Source organism: Equus caballus, chromosome 10 (assembly GCF_041296265.1).
Source record: "Equus caballus isolate H_3958 breed thoroughbred chromosome 10, TB-T2T, whole genome shotgun sequence".
NCBI classification, from domain to species: domain Eukaryota; kingdom Metazoa; phylum Chordata; class Mammalia; order Perissodactyla; family Equidae; genus Equus; species Equus caballus.
In genome coordinates this window covers 1,142,968-1,160,536 of record NC_091693.1, presented here as the reverse complement: position 1 = coordinate 1,160,536, position 17,569 = coordinate 1,142,968, and the positions used below count along the sequence as shown (strand labels likewise).

The following is a 17,569-nucleotide window of genomic DNA, read 5'->3' as shown; positions in this document are numbered from 1 at the left end:
AGGTATTGGAAATGTAGACTGCATCAACCTGGACTGAGGGCCGACACTCCGCAAAGCCCCTGCTTTGACCTGGGCTGGATTATGGGGCTGGAGAAAGAAAGAAACTTTGTTACCCTCAACCACTGAGAACTTGGAGTTGCTTGTCACTGCAGCGTTATCAGACCCGCCCAGACCGACACAGGGGGCTCGCGCTCCCTCCTGGAGGAGAGCAGGACGCCTGCGGTCCCACTCAGCCATATCTGACGGGAGGCATTGAACGGCAGGCATGAGCCACGACCCAAAGAACTAAGGACACACGCCAGCAGCCAAGAGATAGTTGTTCACTGCGGTGGTCACAGGGCCCCTCCAGGACCCGAGCCGTGACCGCGACCCCACAGACGGCACACTTCCCGAAGTCACAGCCACGAGACCCTCTTCTTCACGACAGTCTGAACCCCAAAGCTAAAGCCAGCTTCCGAATTCCGGCTGCTCCAGACAGGCCCAACCTGCCTCTGGGGGTGCTCAGAGGGGCTCATTTGTCACCTACTGTATTTAATTTAGTTTAAAACTACAAGATCTTTCTTGAAAAAAGTTCAAAATTCACAGATCATATTAAATATTAAAATACACTTTATTGCATAGCATCAACAGCCTGCATTAAAATACTCAATAAATCATGCTTTGTTTGTAGCATGGTTATAACATGAATAATACATTGAGAAACCTTTATGCTTTTAATGGGATGAAAACATCCTTGGCATTTCTAGGCTTTTCTTCTCTCCACTCTGGCAGGTTAGTGCATTTTGTCACCATCTGACACGTTTAGCCGTCAGTTGAATCACCCTGCTTTACCTCCAACTAGAGTGCTGGGTAATTAAAAAGAACAAGGATAAGTACATATCATAAATTCGGAAGGCTTGCTAATTATGTGCATATTGTACTATATTAACACTGCTAATAATTCAAAGGACAACTAACAAAAAAATCATTTAATTTTCCCTGCTTTCCTAGTCCCACTTTTTATAACACTGCCATAGGGAGAGATATGGATGAAATCATTTTCTTTCTTTAATCTGTGAGAGTCATTGGAGAGCATGACAGGCAAAGGTCTCCATATCTTAAGACTTCAAGTGTCTAGAGATTCTGTGGTGCCGTGTGAACGGGGACAAGTGGAGCATCAGCAGAGGGGTAAGGTTGATTTCTTGTGCGCCTTGGGGACCGGCGCAGGCTCAGATTCTGCAGGAGAGCTGCCGGTCCACGAGAGGTCTGGATTAATCAGCATGTTCACGGGTGCTTGCTGCAGCGGTGTCTGTACCAGGAAACATCTGGAAACGACCCAAAAGTCCATGATTTGAGGTCGGGTGGAATAAATTGTGAACATTCATGCAGTGGAAGCTTCCGTGTGAGGAAGAATGAGGGAGCCCTCTCTGTAGCCATATGGAAAATGCTCCAACGTTTAACTAAAGGTGAAAATGAATGAAACATGCTCCCATGTGAGGTAAACATGGGGGAAGATTGTCCACGGCTTTCGTATGTATATGCATTAAAAAGATCTCTACAAGGATAGACAAAAACTAATAACTGTTTATTTGCTGTTGGGAATAGGACCTGGGTGGACGGTAGGAAGGATGCGAGAAAGAAAGTTCTGTGAACACCGTCTTATAAGTTTTGATTTTTCAACCAGGCTAACATATTATCTGTTCATGTGTTAAATAATTCTAGTATGAATTCCTCCCCAAGGTGGACCAAAGTGAGCTAGCGATTCTCAGAAAAGCGGAGTGCCCTCCCAGCGCGGGGAGACTGCGGCCCGGCCACCATAGGACACCAAGCGGACCAGGGAGAAACGTCCTGCTCCGGCCTGGAACGGCGCGTCTGCGGCTGCCGAGCGGCTTCCCGAGAAGAGAGAGACTGGCAGCCTTGCCTACTGTTTTGTGCTGTTTCCAGAGACCAGGAAACCCTCAAATAAACACAGTTATGAATACACCAGACCCCACGCACCGGCGTACTCAGCTGCCCGCTGGCCTGGCTGGAGGGGAAGTGCTGCAGCCCCCCGGGGGCGGAGTGCCGGCTGGGTGCTGCTGAGCACACGCCTCTCCCGGGGAAGCTGGCAATCTGCATTTCATGTGGGATCTCCTGAGTTTCACGTGTTGGCAAATACTTTTTTAAAAGATTAAACTGAATGAGCTCAACCAAATTTCTCTATGCGCCGTCTGCGGCTGCCAGGTTTCTGGTCGTCTCCAGAGCCCATGGTTTCAGTAAGCCTCCAGATTCAGGAGTGCTCCCAGAGCAGGGGAGCCATCGAACTGAGAGTGGAAAACACCAGATCCCTGGGGACTTTCGGTGGCTGATGATTAGATATGCTCACCAAGCGTGCAACACACACACACATGTTCTTTAAAGCGTGAATCACATGTGGGAGCTGGAAAGCAGCCCCTGCTCTCCCACAGGACCTGCCGCACGAGCTCCGGGCACCCCGTCAGGGACTCCAACGTGCGTCATGGGAGAAAGCAAGCAGGAGAATAGTCGGTTTCCTACGTCCCACGTTTTGTAGAAACAACAAAGTGTGTGTGTACTCCTAAATTTTATCCTATGTATATTTCTGTAAATTTTCTAAAGCTATTTTGCGTATTTTCAGCCTCTGCTTAAACACGACTCTAACATGCTTTAACAGTTCACGCAACATCCCATCGCCTCTTCTTTGTTTTACTTCTATCTTTTCCTAATTTAGGGAAAATAGATTTTTTAAACAGTCAGGAACAAGTTAAACCTATTGCATTAGTCAGGGTTCTCCAGAGAAACAGAAGCAATAGGCTACGTGTCTACAGCTACATACATGATCATACAGCCTCGGCTCATGGATTACGGAGGCTGAGGAGTCCCGCCATCTGCTGTCTGCGAGCTGAGACCCAGGACAGCCGGAGGGGTGATCCCAGTCCAAGGGTGGGAGACTGACGTCCCAGCGTGGGGGCGGGGGGCAGGGGGCGGTGGAAGCCAGCGAGCGCAACTCCTCCCTTCTGCCACCTGTTTGTTCTGCTCAGGCTGGCAAAGGACTGGATGAGGCCCACCCACATCGGGGAGGGCGGTCTGCCTTACTCAGTACGCCCATTCAAATGCTAATCTCGCTCAGGAACACCCTCACAGACACACCCAGAATAGTGTTTAACCAAATATCTGGGCACCCCACGAACCCGTCAAGTTGACACATGCAATTCACCATCATACATATTCTCTCAATTCTTGTGTTCACTCTTGTTTTTCCCTTGTTCTGCTTCCCTCTGGATTCATTTTTCTTTGGGTTGAAGTATATCCTTTAGCAATATTTTCTAAACAAGGACATATGGGTAGTAAACTTTTTATGCTGAAAGGTTTAGTTGGGCATAGAATTCTAAGCTGACTTTTAATTTTCCTTTGGGTCTCTGCAGAGAGTATCACACTGTTTACTGTAACTTTGAGACAAATCAGCCGCCTGCTTGCCAATCACAGTCACTCCTTTGTGGTTAATCTTCTCCCTTCAGAGGGCCTTTAAAATCTTTCTCCCTGTCCACAACGCTCTATAGTTTCACTGTCAGGTGTCTAGGTGTGCACGAGGTGTCCAGGTGTGTATGAGGTGTCCAGGTGTGTGTGCATGAGGTGTCCAGGTGTTTGTGCACGAGGTGTCCAGGTGTGTGTATGAGGTGTCCAGCTGTGGACTTTTTCTTTTTTATGCTGCTTGTTCCTTCAAGATGCATTTTTAGTCTGAAGACTCAGTCTTTCTTCAAATTTGGGAAATTTTTCCATTAAACCTTGTTTTTTTCCTACCTGTCTATTTTCATCTTTTGGCACCCTTCTTAGTGTATTTTGGAGACTTACACACACACACACATGCTTACATCATATTACCTACGACATCATTTCTTCAAAGTTAGAAACATTCGGATATCGTTCTATAGAATGAGCAGTTTCGGAGGGAGGGTACAGCGTGGGCCTCAGCTGTACCTCGGCCATGTTATTTCCTTTAGAGAATGCTCTGAAGTAAAGAGTGAAGGAAGGAAGGGTATTGATCACGCCTTCTTGCTTTTTTGTATTTCTGGTACTTTGGCATTTTGGGGCCTTGCTGTCAATTCCTAGAGCTGGTAAACATCTCACCTGGGGGTTCACCTTTCTGTGCAAATCAACCACCCCAGAGCCTGTCCACCTCCTCTGCTGGCCCTCACACTCCGGCCACTGTCCCCAGCCCTCATCACCCAGGTCAGGGAGCAGACGGCTGGAGAGAGCCCCACCACCCCAGAGCCTGCTGAAATTATTCGGACTAGCCAGGCCTAAGCCTGCTTACCCAGGCTCGCCTGCCTGGTGCTTCCTGGGGAAGCCACAGGAAAGGCTCTCACCCACACTTTCCCCTAGCTCCCCCTGCCTCCTGACCAACCCTGGTGGTCCCCAGTGTGGCCCTGTGGGACATGGTGCCCCCTCCTCTTGGGAAATGTGAGCAGCAATCATTTCAATGGCAATTATCTCCTGATCTCTTGGTCTCACAATAAACAAATAATAACAAAATATACGTTTCAAAACAGAAGCAAAGAAAGAAGAAAGGATTGGAGGAAGGAAGGTAGAAAAGAAGGAAGGGAGCAAGAAAACAAAGAAGGAGGAAGGGAGGGAACAGGGAGAGCAGACGCATGGCGGGCCCGAGTCAGGCGGGCAGCCAGGGAGGAGGCTGGCGGAGTCCGTCCAGGAGAAGAGGCTGCCGTGCAGTCTGAGGCTCTGTGAAGGGAGCAGCTCCAAGGCCTTGCTGCTGGAGGATGTGTGGGGCGATGGAAAGAAAGGGATTAAGGATGGCTTTCCTGAGGTTCTGTCTTGAGGTGCTGGGCATCTGGTGGTGCCATTTACTGAGGTGGGAAAGATGGGGCAGGACCAGATTTGGGTGGCCTGGCTGGGTAACCCCCGACAAGTAACCTAACTGCCCTGAGCCTCAGTGTCCTCATCCGCTCAATGAGGATGATCAGGGAAACCACTCATGGGGTGGGGACTAAAGGAGGTGACACCATCTGGAGAAGAGCCTCTGGCATGGGCTGAGAGCTCAGGAAATGTTGGCAATGACGACGATGACAATGATGATGCTGATGATGACTGCTGCAGCACGGAGCAGGGGTGGAGGAGGTGGGTAGAGGAAGAGAGGCAGGCAGGGACCGACAGTGGAGGGTCTGTGAGCCAGGCCAGCAGCGGTGGAACTGGGTGGTTTTATCAAGGGAGAGGCATGATCAGATGTGGATTTTGAAGACCCGTGGTGGCTGTCACATGGAGAATGGGTTGCAGGAGAGACAGAGGCTCTGCGGAGACCAGCTTGGTGACCCTCTGACCCCTCCCTGCTGGACCGAGGGCGGCTGCAGAGGGAGAAAGGCGTGGCCGGGGGTATGGCAGCTGTGAGCCATAGTTCACAATCACAAGCACATGACAAATGGAACAATCCTTAATTTCTTTAAATCAGCTTACGCCTGATCCTGAGAGGCTGCTGCCTCCACCATCTTGCTGATGGGAAGTCATCCTGAGCCGTTCATTCAGTATTCCTTGCCTCCCACTCACTCTGCAGAGTTGTGCCAAAGTCCGTGGGTTCCGCACAGCATCCAGGCTCCGGAGTTCACAGTGGTTGCCTCTGAGACACACTGCCTTGTCCCAGCCTGCGAGGTCCCCTCATGCCTGAACACCCTGTGGCTCTGTGTCATCATTTAGGAAGAGGAAACAGTCAGGACAGGGAGGCTCAGGATCCAGTCTTCCTCCCACAGCACCTCCAGGGAGCAGGGCCCCTGACTCCTTCCCAGCCCGGAGGGGCTCTCCGTCTCACATCAAGGAAAACACAGAGCAACAGACCCATGAGGTAAGCTGCCGGCTGAGGTGCCTGAGCCACTCTGCCATCATGGGGGCAGGGGCAAAGCAGCCTTTACTGGGGAAAGAGGGTAGCATTCACACGGCTCCCAGCCTTTTATACCCGCATGTGGGGGCATGCAGGGGCCAGGGCAACTCTCTCCCTTTCCACTCCGGCTTCTCTACCTTGTTGTAGAGAGCAATGGGGGGGAGGGAGTGCTTTTCAATGGAGGCGGGGAAGCAGCCTGAGCTTGGGTGCCATCTGCTCAGGGGCGCTGTGCGCCAGCACGGGAATACCAGCTGCCCGAGGGAGCTGCGTCTCAGCGAGAGTGGAGGCCTCCAGGGACACCAGGCTTCATCTCACACCTGACAGACAGCATGAGTGGAAGCTGGCAGTCGCTGTGTGTGTAACTACGAGCCAGACCCTGTGCTCGGCACGTGGCATATGCCACCTCACTGAATCTTCACAACCGCCCCAGGAGGTACACGCTATTATCGTCACCCGTGGGACAAAAACGAGGAAAGGCAGGCAGAGAGATCCACGGACCTGCCTCAGGTCTGACTCCACAGACCGCGCTCGGGGCACCCCTCGCTGCCTCCCATGAAGGTCCCTGAGGTCGAGGGGGTGGTGAGCATCCCCTTTGGACCTCGGGCAGGGCAGGAGTGCAGGTCTCCAGCGTCCCTTGAGTCGCTTTCTGAGCAGATACCAAGCCTTCTGCATGTCCCTGTCTTCCTTTCCCCTGTCCTTTGTTCTTCTTGCCTCTTCCTCTGACCTTGTTCTTTCTTTCCCTCCTTCTCCTTTTTCCCTGTCTTCCCCAAAGCTGCATGAAAATGTCATGTGTCTCTGTCTCTGCTTTCTTCTCGACCGCCAAGCCTGGGTCCGAGAACCGTCCATCCCAGACCATCCGTCCTCTCCACCGCTCCCAGTTATGGCAGTCCCCAACAGCAGGCTCTACTCCGCTGGGGATGGCCTTCTCGCTCAAGTTTCTGGCTGATAAGGGTTTCGTTCTGCTTGCTAATTTTGTTAAACAAACAACAAACTCTGCCAATGAGGGGTGTCTACCCCAGCGTATGGAGTGGTGCCCTCGGCCACGTCTCGCAGCGCTGAGGTCTCTGTGCAGTGCTCAGCTTGTACGGACAGGTGTGTGCAAGGGCTGAGCGGGCAGAGCTGATAGCTGCGGCTGTGCAGTGCGCTGCAGGGACCTGAGAATGGAGTCGGTCTGCTGGGGAGCACCTCACCCTGCAGGAGGCCACCGCCCCATGTCTCGCACACCTGTCCCACCCTTGCACCCACCATGGCTGCATGACATTACACCCTCTCCGTGGACTGCTCATTTCCTCAAATGACCCTTCTCTTTTCAGACCACATTTCTCTTTGGACCAAAGCAAGGAGTTTTCCTGCCTTTGGAGACTGAAGAGAGGCTACTTGGGCTTGCGGCTCCCTTGCATGGGACCAGCTTGGTTTTTTTGTCATTTCTGATGGAAGGAACCGGGCTGGGGTCACCTCTTAAGACTAAGGGTAGAGAATACCCCTGAGGAACAAAGATGCAAAAATCCTCAACAAAATATTAGCAAACCAAATTCAACAGTATATTAAAGGATCATACACATGACCCAGTGGGATTCATTCCAGGGATGCAGGGATGGTTCAGCATCTGCGAATCAATCGAGGTGATGCACCACGTTAACAAAATGAAGGAGAGAAATGATATGCTCGTCTCAACAGATGCAGAAAAAGCATTTGACAAAATTCAACATCCATTTACGATAAAAACTCTCCACAAAGTGAGTATGGAGGGATACGTGGAGCACGGCCAGCATCACGCTCAACGTGAAAAGCTGGAAGCCTTTCCTCTCAGATCAGGAACCAGACAAGGATGCCCACGCTCACCACCTATTCAACATAGTATTGGAAGTCCTCGCCACAGCATAGGCAAGAAAAAAAAATAAGGGCATCCAAATTGAAAGGAAGAAGTCAAACTATCACGATTTGCAGATGACATGACACTATATACAGAAAACCCTAAAGACGCCACCAAAAACTGTCAGAACTAATAAATGAACTCAGCAAATTTGCAGGATAAAAAGTCAACATACACAAATCTGCTGTGTTTCTATACACTAATAATGAACTATCAGAAAGAGAAATTAAGAAAAAAATCCCATTTACAATTGCATCAAAAAAGAATAAAACACCTGGGAATGAATTTAACCCAGGAGGTGAAAAACCTTTACACTGAAAACCACAAGGCAACAATGAAAGAAACTGAAGAAGACAAATAAAAGGAAAGATATTCTGTGCCCATGAAATAGAAGAATTAATATTATTACAATGTGCATACTGCCCAAAGTGACCTACAGATTCAGTGCAATCCCTGTCAAAATTCTAATGGCATATTTCACAGAACTAGAGCAAATAATTCTAAAAATACGTGTGGAACCACAAAAGACCTCAAATAGCCAAAACAATCTTGAGAAAGAAGAACAAAGCTGGAGCTATCACATTCCCTGATTTCAAACTGTATTACAAAACTATATCAACTAAAACAGTACGATATTGGCATGAAAACAGACACACAGATGAATGGAACAGAGTAGAGAGCCTAGAAATACACCATGCATATATGTTCAATTAATTTACAACAAAAGAGGCAAGAATATAGAATGGGGAAAGGACAGTGTCTTCAATAAATAAGCTGGACAGCCACATGCAAAACAATGAAACTGAACCTCTATCTTATGCCATACACAAAAATTAACTCAAAATAGATTAAAGAGTTGACTATGAGACCTGAAACTGTACAACTCTTGGAAGAAAACGTAGGCAGTAAGCTCCTTGACATTGGTCTTGGCAACGATCTTTGGATTTGACACTAAAAGCAAAAGTAAACAAGTGGGCCTATGCCACACTCAAAAGCTTCCACACAGCAAATGAAAATATCAGCAAAATGAAAGGCAACCTACTGAATGGGAGAAAATATTTGCAAATCATATATCTGATGATGGGTTGATATCCAAAATATATAAGGAACTCAGACAACTCAATAGCAAAAAGTCAAACAATCCGAGTTAAAAATGGGCAGAGGCTCTGAATAGAAATTTTCCAGAGAAGGCATACAGATGGCCAACAGGTAGGTGAAAAGATGCCCAATATCACTAATCATCAGAGAAATGCAAATCAACGCCATGATGAGACATCACCTCACTCCTGTTAGAATGGCTGTCATGAAAAAGACAAGAAATAGCAAGTGTTGGCGAGGATGTGGAGAAAAGGGAACCCTTAGGCACTGCTGAAGGGAATGTAAACTGGTGCAGCCACTTATAAAAAACGGTATGGAGGTTCCTCAAAAAATTAAAACTCTAATTACCATATGATCCAGCAATTCCACTTCTGGGTACTTATTTGAAGAAAATGAAAACACTAACTTGAAAAGATATATGCATCCCATGTTCACTGCAGCATTATTTAAAATAGTCAAGATAGGGAGACGACATAAGTGTCCGTTGATGGATAAATGGAAAAAGAAAATGTGGTATATATACACAATGGAATATTATCCAACCATGAAAAGAATAAAATCTTGCCATTTGTGACATGGATGGACCTTGAGGGCATTATGCTAAGTGAAATAAGCCAGACAGAGAAAGACAAATACCATGTGATTCCACTCATATGTGAAATCTAAAAAAACCAAACCAAAACAGTACAAAAAACCAAGTTCATAAACCCAGAGAACAGATTGGTTGTTGCCAGAGGCAGTGGGTCGGGGTGGGATAAAGATGTACCAACTTCTGATTATAAAATAAATAAGTCCTGGGGACGTAATGTACAAATGTATGGCATGGTGATCATGTTTCATAACACTGTATTGCATATTTGAAACTTTATAGGAGACTACATCTTAAAATTTCTCATCACAAGAAAAAAATTTTGTAACTATATATGGGGATGGATGTTAACTAGACTGATGTGGTGATCATTTCACAATATATACTCTACAAATATCGAATCATTATGTTGTGCACCTGAAACTAATACAATGTCATATGTCAAATATACCTCAATTTAAAAAAAGAGACTAAGGACAGAGAGATGGCATCCGGAGGGGCTAAGCAATGAGCACTGGAGTAGGAGTCCAGAGGCTGGCTGTGCAGCTGCCCAGCACAGCCGTGGGCAGGCAACACGCCTCTGTGACGTTAGGATGTTAACACCCGCCCCATTTACCATGGCTCCAGTTAAAGCAGGAGCGACAGATTCTGCGCCACCAGAGGCCAGGGACGAGAGCATAGATATTCACAGGGAGACAGGAGTTACACAGCGTATGCTGAACTGCTCGTATTGTGAGCCACACAAGCCCTACCTGGTAACTGTCTTGTCAGAACTGCATGAGCTAAACAATAGGACCAAATAAACACACTGGCTGAACGGGGCCAGGAGACACAAGGCTGTGATCCCTAGAAATAAGCCTTTATCCCTACGTGAAATTGCTTGGTGTTCTCAGCGGGCCCGCTGCTGCGGGGTCGCCACTGGGAGCGCCTGCTGGATGGTAGGAGGACGACACCTTGGCAGGGAGAGTGGAAGGAGGTGAGACCAGCCTTGGGTGCCTCGCAGCCCACCTGGAGCACGTGGTCTGGGGGCTCAATCCTCCCTGCAGACATGCCTAATGGGCGCACCAGGGCCCTGTCGATGATCAAGAGGACGTGGGCGGGGAGGCGGCTCGGCCCGGAGGGGAGCTGGCACTGAGGAAGCTCTCTCCTACTGTGGGCTCGTCGGCCTGGGCGGCAGCTCCCAGCCGTTTGTTTGCTTGTCAAACTGGGTGTTGCTCTCTGCCAGGCTGCAGGAAGCTGACATTAATATTTTTATCAGCCTGACTTTGGGAGGTCAGCTGGGATTATTACAGATGACATCTCCCTGATCTTGGCAAATAAAATTGATTAAAATGTGCTGAATCAGAAACTCGGGCCGAACAGTTAAAGCTACCACGCATTTCAGCCTGGATCACGTCTGATGGCCTCATCCGGGAGGATGGCTTCAGCTCGGAAGACTTGAGAACTGTCACGCAAGAGCCTGGAGGAAGGGTCCCGGGAGGGGGGTGGGGAGGGTGTGACAGCAGCCGCTCACACGAAGGGCTACCCCTCATCAGGCGCAGGCCCCGTGAACGTGACTAAGTACATTTTCCTGTTTTTAAAAAGTTGTGCTTCTTATGCACCAAAATGTACACAAAGTATGTGTGATGATTAACTTTATGTGCCAACTTGACTGGCAACGGCGTGCCCACATATTTGGTCAAACACGATTCTGGGTGTGTCTGTGAGGGTGTTTCTGGACGAGATTAGCATTTGAATGGGTGGACTCTGTAAGGCTGACCACCCTCCCCAGTGCGGGTGGGCCTCATCTGGTCAGTTGAAGGCCTGAAGAGAGTAAGAGGCTGAGTGAGGAGGAATTCCTGCTCTCTGCCAGGCCGTCTCTGAGCCGGGGAGTTTGTCTTCTGCCTTCAGACTCAGACTGGATTAAACCGTTGGCTGTCCTGTGTCTGGACTTCCCAGTCTCCAGAATCATGAGCCGACTGTCTATTCTTTCTCTCTAACTTATACGTGTGTGTAGACGTGTACTGGTTCTCTCGGCTCGTTTTTTCTGGAGAACCCTGACTAACACAGTATAGATGTCCAAGTATGTAAACAAATGATCACATCCAACAAGAGCCAAAGAAAAGTAGTTCTGGAAGCTTTCCACAGAGGATGGCATAGCTTCAGAAATGCACGTGCTCTTAGAGACAATCTACATTTTGCAGATGGAGAAACTGAAGTCCCGACAGTGGAAGTGCCTCGCCCATGCCAGGTGCCAGATGCCTCCTCTTGTGTGTGTGTGGTGAGATCCACCCTCTCAGCAGGTTTCCAGGATGTAGTACAGTACTGCCAGCCACAGCCACACTGCTCTTCATCAGACCCCAGCACTTATTGTCTTGCATCACTGAAATTACGTGCCCTTTGACCAACATCTCCCCACGTCCCCTTCTGGCAAATACTGCACAATTTCACTAATATGCGGACTCTAAAATAGCCAAACTTACAGAAGCAGAGAGTAGAGTTGTGGCTGCCAGCTGCGCAATGGGAGAAAATATTTGCCAGGTATCTTCTTGGGGACTGAACGGAGTCTGGGGCCAGGCCTCCTTAGTCTGGGCCCTGTGGTCTTCGTGCACACACACACACGTGCACGCACACATGCACACATACATGGGTGTGCACACACACAAGCACCTCAAACCTTCCTAGAACCGTGATGGACAACAGCACCATATCACAAGTACCAGCTGCTTGCTGGGTACCAGTCACTGTGTTAAGTGTTTGAAAGGGATCAGCACACCCAATCTTCACAATGATTTTATGAAGGAAGGCCAATCTTATCCTTGTTTCATAGAGAAAACTGAGACTCAGAGAAGCTAAGCCATGTGCCCAAGGCTGCACAGCTGGCAGGCGACCCAGCTGACTTTGGAACCTGTCCTCTTAGCCCAGTGATCTATCTTGGGACAATTTTGGCATTCAGATCTTTGAAGAAAAGCAGTTAACTGAGAGGTCATCAGATGCCATAGTGGAGTGGGGAAGGTACCTTCTGCTGGTTTCTGTCACGGATGAGATGACTAGAGGGAGTTCCTGTGGCCCTTTGTGTCTGGGATCCTGTCAATGGCTGCCTGGTTGGTGCAAGGCTGCCAAGGGGCACGTAGGGTCCGGGGCACAGCTGGATGGCAGGGGCTGAGGTCTTGAAGTGGGTGCCTGTGGAAGCACAATTCTAGGATTGCCCCCAAGATTCTGGTCCTCTGGTGTACACGCCTTGCGTGATTTTCTGCCCTTGAGTGTGGCAGGCACCGTGACGTGACGGGAACCATTCCTGTGATTGCTATGCTGCGTGACTAAAGGCATGTGCAGATGCGATTAAGGTTACTAATCAGTTGACCTGAGTGAACCAACGGGAGGTTACCCAAGTGGGCTTCACTGAGTCACATGAGCCCTTTACGTCTGGGTCTAGGGTCAGAGAGAGAATTCAGAGAGATTCGAAGCAGGAGACACATTCCTGCTGTGCCGGAGGACAGCAAACATCGGAACCGTGAACTGACTACGAGGGCCACAGGGTGGGGAACTGAGGGCATCCCTATTGAGAGAGGTCTCAGCTAACAGCCAGCAAGAAAATGGGGACCTCAGTCCCACAGCCTCAGGGAACTGAATTCTGACAACACACTGAATGAGCCGGAAGAGGACAAATCCCAGAGGAGACCACAGCCCTCCATGCCCTGGCTGCAGCCTGTGAGGCCCCGAGCAGAGGACCTGCTGAGCCGTGCTCAGATTCCTGGCCCGTGGAAGATGTGAGATGATAAATTGAGTCAATTTGAGCTCTAAGTTAGTGGCAATTTGTTACCAAGCAATAGGAACTACTCCAGCCCCTTGGTGGTCCCTGGGGCTCTGGGGAAGCGGTGTCTGCACGGCCACCTTTCTGGCTCTGCCCTGAGGTGCGGCCCGGGCTCGGCTTGCTGCCCAGTTTCTGCGCTGATCCTGAGTCAGGAGGAAAGCCCCTGGCGGGTGGGTGCAGAAGCGCGCCCTCAGGGCCTGCTGGCACGTAGACATGCTTTCCTGACCAGGGTCCTGACGGTGGTCACGCGGCCGGCCAGGAGTTCTAGTGTCCCTTGGTCCTGGAGGGGGCGGCTGGCACCTGGTGAGAGCAGGAGGTTTCTGCTGACTCAGCCCCATCCCGTGTGTGGAAGTGCTGAAGTCCGGGCCGTGCCCCAGCCTGTGGGTGGCCGTGCTCATGCTAAACGTGAGCGTGCAGGCCTGACCTGACTCTGCGATTCCAGACGTTTCTGCGCCGGCGCTGACCCAGCTGTCTTCCTACAACAAAGCTGTCAGATTCCGGCCGTCTCTGCGTTTGGAGGCGGGTACACACACTCCGGGTGCCACATCTGCCTCCACCTCCAGGGCACCTCCACCTCGCACGCGGGGCCTCAGGGGGTCCGGACAGGTTGTAGATTTTCTGCCGGAAGACTCTGCTCCCTGTGCGGGAGTGAGGGCAGCACAGCGGGGGCCCCAGGCAGAGGTGCTGAGGGTGCCCGGCGACGGCCCTCCCCTCGGCGGTGCCGGTCGCAGAGGGCTCCCGTTTTTCTCTTTGGTGGCTATTTTAAGAATTGTCACAGTATCTAAAATAAGAATGCAGCATAAGGCCAGTGTGACAGCTGGCAGTGACAGCGGGGGAGAGGTTAGGGAGGGGAGGGACAGAGCCCTCCTTCCGGCAGCCCGATGCGGAGGCACTGGCGCAGGGCTGGCTGACTTGCCCAAAGGGTCAGGCCCTCCCACGCTCTGCTCTGGCCTGTGGCTGCCGAAGCTTCGCTCCTCCCAGCAGCGGTGCACAGACTGAGGCCCCGCCTGGAGAGGCTCCTTCCAGGCCACGGCCCCCAGATTAGGCCTCCCCTGCTCCTCGGGATGGAGAGAGGAAGGCACTCACTGTCTCCCACAGGGCAGGATGCTGGGGCAGGCCATCCTTGGCCTCCAAAAGCAGTCAGGACATGGCCTGGTCCAGGAAATGACCTCAGGAAGAGCTGTCCAGCTCCCTCACCCCAAACCCAACCTGAGGCACATGACGCCCAGACATCAACTCAGCGTCTTGTCATCACCGAACGTGGGACTTTGGAAATCAAGGTCAAAGGTGCCTTCTCGAGCCGTTGCAGTGGCTGACCCCCTGCTGGATGCGTTGGCTCCCAGTGTTCCAGGGGCCGCTCCTTTCCAGCAGCAGGTCTCAGCTCCCCGCCGGCTGCAGGATGCCATGCCACCCGCTCCCTCCTCGCAGCCTCTGTCAGGACAGCCTCTTTTGTTTCCTCAGGGCACATCTCTCCTTCATTTACCTCCTCCTTGTTTATTTTCTCTCTCTCCATGATCGAGGGCAGAGGCTCTTGCCACCCGCATCCCCAGCTCTTAGCCCAGGATGGCAGAAGGTGTGCCCGATGCGGAGCCGTCCAAGGCAGGCCGCAACTCCAAGTGCAGCACATAAGCTTCCACGGCATCTGGCTTCCAGTGATGGCGAGCTCACCACCCTGCTGGTGTCTGAGCCAGAGCAGCCTTCACTGGCGGAGCACGCTCTCAAGGCCAGAGGGGCTGCGACCCTGCTCCCAGGAGGAGACTGTTCCCCAGAAGGCCGGCTGCGGGGCTCCCTGGCCGGCGGCTTCCTCTTGTGGTTTAGGAGCGCTCTCTGTGGTGGCACCGGCTGTTTCCTCCACGTCCGCAGGAGCCCGGGATCCCGCAGGCTCTAGAGCGGTCTGGCCCGCAGGACTAGGGGGCCCGCAGGCTCAGCGCACAGGGGGCCTCGCTGCTGGCGGCTCGCCCAAGCCACCACGTCGCCGCTTCCCGCGTACATTGTGAGCGGTGTCGCCCAGGACGCGCCAGCGGTTCTCGTTCCTGGAGATGGGGTCCCTCATTCGAGGGCCAGGCCGCCTCCCCCTGCGGACCAGGAGGCCGGCGCGGCTACCAGTGTCTGAGCGCAGGAAAGCCGGCCGCGGGCTGCAGAGGTGCCTTCCCGTCCCTGCTCGGCCCGTGCTCTCCAGCGTCCACACGGGCCCCCTCTAGGCCCTCTTTCCGGAGGCGCCCGCTTCCCTCCGTCTCCACCGCCCCCTCCTGCAACCCGAGCCTCCACCGCATCGTCGCAGCAGTTTCTTGAAGGATCTGTTTCCACGCCTCCACCCTCAAAACCATGGCCCAAGGCAGCGGAGAGATCTTTGCACAGCTTTTGTCAGATGCCAACCCTCTGCAACGGAGAGGCCTCTTACCCCCCACATCAGCCGTGTCTCCCTGCCGTGCACACTCAGCCAAAGCCAGGGTTTACAGGCCCTACACCTTCTGGCTTCTTTCCCCTGTCCCCTGTCCGTGGAGCTCTGGCCACTCAGCTTCTCTGTCTCCAGCCCACCAGCCTCATGCCTGCCTCAGGGCCTTTGCACTCACTCTTCCCTCAGCTGGGAAAACAAGAGTTCAGACCTTCCCTTGGCTGACTTGCTCTCATTGTTCTGGAGAAGCTTGGTGCCTCCTCTTCAGGATGGCTCCCCTGAGCACCCCAGTCACTCCAGATGTCCTTCAGAGCCCTATCACCATCCAAAATGTTCTGGTTCATTATTTGGCTGCCAGTGTCTTGGTGCTTTGGTATCTGTCTGCCGACTCTGCATGCGCTAACCAAGAAAGGTGTTTGGCAAGCGATATGAGCCCACAGCCCGTGTGACCTGTCAATCGCTCTGAGGAGTGAAACACAGACCCAAGGGCCAGAGAAGGTGTGGGTCCTGCCCAGGGTCACACAGGACACAGGTGAGAGCCAGCCCTGGATTCTGGAACTGTTCTGTGGACCTCCCATCCCAGTGCGACATCCAGCATGTGGACAGGATGCTGTCCCGAACACGGGGCTGGGGGCATCTTCACACTAAAACACAAGCCCAGGTTGTTCCCTGGGAGCTCACTCAGTGGGGCCGGGATTTCCAAAGGCGGCTCTGGAAGAAGGCCAGCTCCTGGGGCTGGCAGTGCTGGTGGAGGAATTTCTGCAGCCAGGCTGACAGTGACAAGTTCTCTCCCAGGGGTTGTGTCCAGAATGCTGTGTGCTCCTGGCCTGGAACTGCACAGCCAGTGGGATGCGTGCCGGGGCCGCCGGGAGACGGAACTGGACCCTGTGCAGGTGGAGAGGCTGGCCCTGGGGAGCTTCTTTCCGAAGACGACGAGGATGTCCGCGTGGGAGGCAGAGCCCTGGGGACTCCAAGGCAAGGGTCTCAGGCTCTTTTGTGTGTGTGTGTTGATTCAACACAGCACTGACTGGGGGCCCCACCTGGAACTGGACCTGTCAGGGGCCGGGAGGGGAGACATGGAGGGCCTTGTCCCAGGGGGTGTGCAGCTGGCCAGGGTGCTACAAGCCACCCTGTAGTGTAAGCCCTGGGGAGGGAGCCTTGCAAGATTCAGAGAGGGTGGCCGAGAGGGTGGCCGGGGGAGCCCAAAGCACGTCAAGGAGGTGGAACATCAAGATGGGAGGGACCTGTCCTCTGCACATAGGCCAAAAAAGTGGGAGCAACCCCTGCCCACCACGCCCTGCCAGGCTCCAGGAGGAAGGAGGCCCCTTGTGACACGTGGATGCCCAGGAGAGAAGACCACGTTCCCACCCGAGCGAGGAGAGGGGAAAGAAGGAGGGCAGGGCAGACAGACCTGGAATCTTCCATCCTCTGGAGCCCCACCGCATGTATCTTCTACAGGTCTGGGTGTGTTCAGGAGCACAGACCGCAAGCTGTGCTGTGGTCCCAGAGGCCGAGACCTTCCCTTCCTCCATCGGGGCCCTGAGCCTCCTCCAGAAGGCGGCAGACTGGCTGCCCTCGACGCTGCACAGATGGATCACATCCTTTGCAGGCTCATGCGATGACTTTTCAGTGACCGTGACCGGAGCGTGCACTGAGCACGTGCCATGGCACTGAGTGCTTGCCCTCAGTCTTAGGAGGCGGGGTATAGCCGCATCTACAGAGAACACTGAACCCGCGGGTGTTAGGTAACAGCAGCAGGACGGCACAGCCTGTGGGGAGCGGAGCCCAGGGGTGGGCCTGGTGCAGGACCACTGGGCAGCCAGCTGATGGGCGGGGCGGGGCTAATGGGTGACGTCAAAGGGCTGCTTTAACAACGGCTGACGTCATTTGTCATATCAATAGCTTTATCCTTTAATTCGTCCTTGAAAACAAGCTGTTCTCTTCATTAGTTGAATCTGTGG

The 17,569-nt window shown here is 52.3% G+C and overlaps 1 long non-coding RNA gene across 1 annotated transcript; it reads right to left on the bottom strand.

The window, feature by feature from the left end:
• Positions 1-594: 594 nt before the first annotated feature.
• On the bottom strand, positions 595-13,927 carry LOC138915676 (uncharacterized). Its single transcript, XR_011421779.1, has 2 exons — positions 13,638-13,927; positions 595-1,304 (listed from the first exon to the last, which is right to left on the bottom strand). It is a non-coding gene; the product is annotated as an uncharacterized lncRNA (long non-coding RNA).
• Between the last annotated feature and the right edge of the window lie 3,642 nt (positions 13,928-17,569).